Below are 2,659 nucleotides of genomic sequence, written 5' to 3'. Positions count from 1 at the left end.
CATAGTTATTCGAGTGAAGCATGGGTGATTAAGAAGAAAAGGCGATGGGTCCTACCATTGACTAGGCTTGTGCCCACCATGGTCCCCCCATCCAAAGATATACCTAGATGGCTCTGTCGATGATGAAGCTTTGTGTGGTATGTGCGCATAGAGCCCAATGAGAATGGATGAGGAGGCACATGAGGGAAAAAATTGGCGTTTGTCAACATCATGTTGACGAACGGATCTTCCTCAGCCTAGAGTAGTTGTGGGGGCTCCTGCCTTAACAGTTGTTGCAAAAGTTTAGGTTCATGGGGGGATGGTGCACACTCAGGCAGCACTAGGTCAAAGGTGACAAAAATGGGTGGCAGGTTGAGCCAGGTATTTCTCTACCACCACCAGTACGTACACCTCCTGAAGACATTGCTTCTTAAGGATGGCATTGGGATATGTGGCCAGCTATTTTTTCCATTTGGTGAGTTTTTGTTGAGCTCAATGGGGGAGTGGCAGTTCGGCACGATCTTCACTCCCAGAAGAGGATGATGTGGTCTTTGTTAAGCCAGTGTAGATTCTAACCTGATCTTCTCCGTGGCCAACATGCTTAGAGAATTATTTCTTTTGAATGTGGCCTTCTTTAGCTTGGCCTGCAACCGTGTGACGACATTCAATGGGACAATCGAAATCTTTCCATGTTGAACGCTCAAGACATTGAGGGATGGCATGCCTTCGGCTGTGGATTGAGAAACTGATGCAAAGGGAAATCCTTGTAGTAATGGTCAATTCCACAGCCATGACATTGTGGTTGCATTGGTGGCAAACGTTTCTTTGAGGGCATTCAACCACTCTATGGTGTCCATGTGGCAAAGGAAACACAGAAGAGGTGGTTTCACTGTGGGTGCACCTATAGTGTGCACAAGTGGTTTAGGGTCCATGTGAGGCACTGGCAAAGGGAGATGAGGTGTTAGGGGTGCCTCGGGGATGGGAGAGCACGTGGAATCCACAGGTCTGGCAGTGGACCTGGTTGGGATCTTTACGTGTGAGTAATAGGGTTTTCCTAAAGAGGCAACGATTGGAATGGAAAGATTGGTATCGGTGAAGGTCGTGGTGGCACTGTGTGTGAGTGGTTAGTTTGGGGTGGTGCCACACCAGTAAGGCTTGGGGCCAGGGAGGAGAGGAAGGTAATGTTACAAATGAGCTTTGGGTTATTAGCATGGTGGCCAATTGCATGGAATAGTTTTCTCACATGTTGTCATCGAGGAAGATCGCCCATTTGTAGGCCTGATCAAAGGTGGAGGGGTCCTTGACCAACATGTGGGCATGTAGTCTTGGATTGTGCAACCCCAAGAGGAAACAGTCCATTAAGTCCTTGTCACTCAACTTTTCCCTCTCTTCGCAACGTGAATCAAGGTACTTGATGTGTGCGATGTAGTCGTGTAATGTTTCCTCAAGTTTTTGTTCCAATTGGAACAGTTGGATGATGGGGCGCGTAGGGTGTAGAGCCAAGTATGAAGGCCTCTCGCATAGCTTTGAAAGCGCCTTTGTGCGAGGGTCCAACGATTGGAAACATTGCACGGCCTTGCTTTCAAGGCTAAGTCCAAGGAGATGGACTTTGGTTGCATCATCAAAAATTTCAAATGCCTGCTTAAAGACCTTGATGTGGTATATGGGGTCTCCAACTCCGTGGAATTTCAACAGAAGTTTGAAAATTTTTCCCCACATAGGTTTTGTATGTGTTATTTGTCGGTGCAAGTGTTGTGACACTCCCCTTCCTAGTGCTTGTGCTAAGCTTGGAAAGTCAAGTTGTGGCGCAAGGGGAGGTGATGCAAGGGTGGAGGGTGGGAATAGATCCGTGGTGGATAGAGAGGAGGGTACATGAGTGTGCTCGGGGTGTCTGTCCACACCGAGGTGCATGTATGGAGGGGCCCTACTAGATGAGGGCTCTTTAAAGATCGTTTTGCCCTACCGGCCAAACATGTGTGGCATGGAGACCACATGTGAATGTGCAATTGGGGTCCAGGCCACCGAAAGGAATGGAGGCATTGGGAGCATGCAACCATGACCAAAAGGTGTCCATGGTGTGCAAGGAAGCTTAGAAAAGCTTCAACAGTGCACGCGCCGGCTCGAAATAGGAGTTTTAGCTCACCTTTGCCTTGCACATGAACGCACCCTTAAGGTTTAAAATGGTCTTTTGAGGCATTTTATGTGTGTAAAAATGACCCTAGAGAGTCGGGGAGGTAGACCAAAAGCACCTTTAAGGATTTGGAAATTTTAAAAAAAATTCCTTTCTTTTGGTTTGCTACAGTCGTAAGCTTGCAAGTGTACGCTCGTGGCTTTAGGTTGGTACAGGCGTGGAAAATGTGGAACGACCATGGTAATTTTTATATTTTAAATTTTTTTTAAAAAAAAATTGTACAGCCGTATGCTTACAAGCGTATGCCCGTGGCTTTAGGTTGGTACAGTCGTGGGCAAATTTGGAATGGTTGTGGCAAGTTTTTCTGGCAAGTTTTTCTTTTTCTTTTCTTTTTTAAGTTTTTTGTGGTACGGCCATATGCTTACAAGCGTACGCTCGTGGCTTTAGGTTGGTACGGCCATCGCAAATGTGGAACAGCCGTGGGGTAAATTTTTTTTAAAAGGTATGACCGTACACTTACAAGCGTATGCCCGCATCTTTAAATTGGTA

The sequence above is a fragment of the Cibotium barometz genome, chromosome 29, assembly GCF_041138505.1.
Source record: "Cibotium barometz isolate CiBa-2024 chromosome 29, ASM4113850v1, whole genome shotgun sequence".
Taxonomy (NCBI): domain Eukaryota; kingdom Viridiplantae; phylum Streptophyta; class Polypodiopsida; order Cyatheales; family Cibotiaceae; genus Cibotium; species Cibotium barometz.
This window is presented reverse-complemented; position numbering follows the sequence as displayed.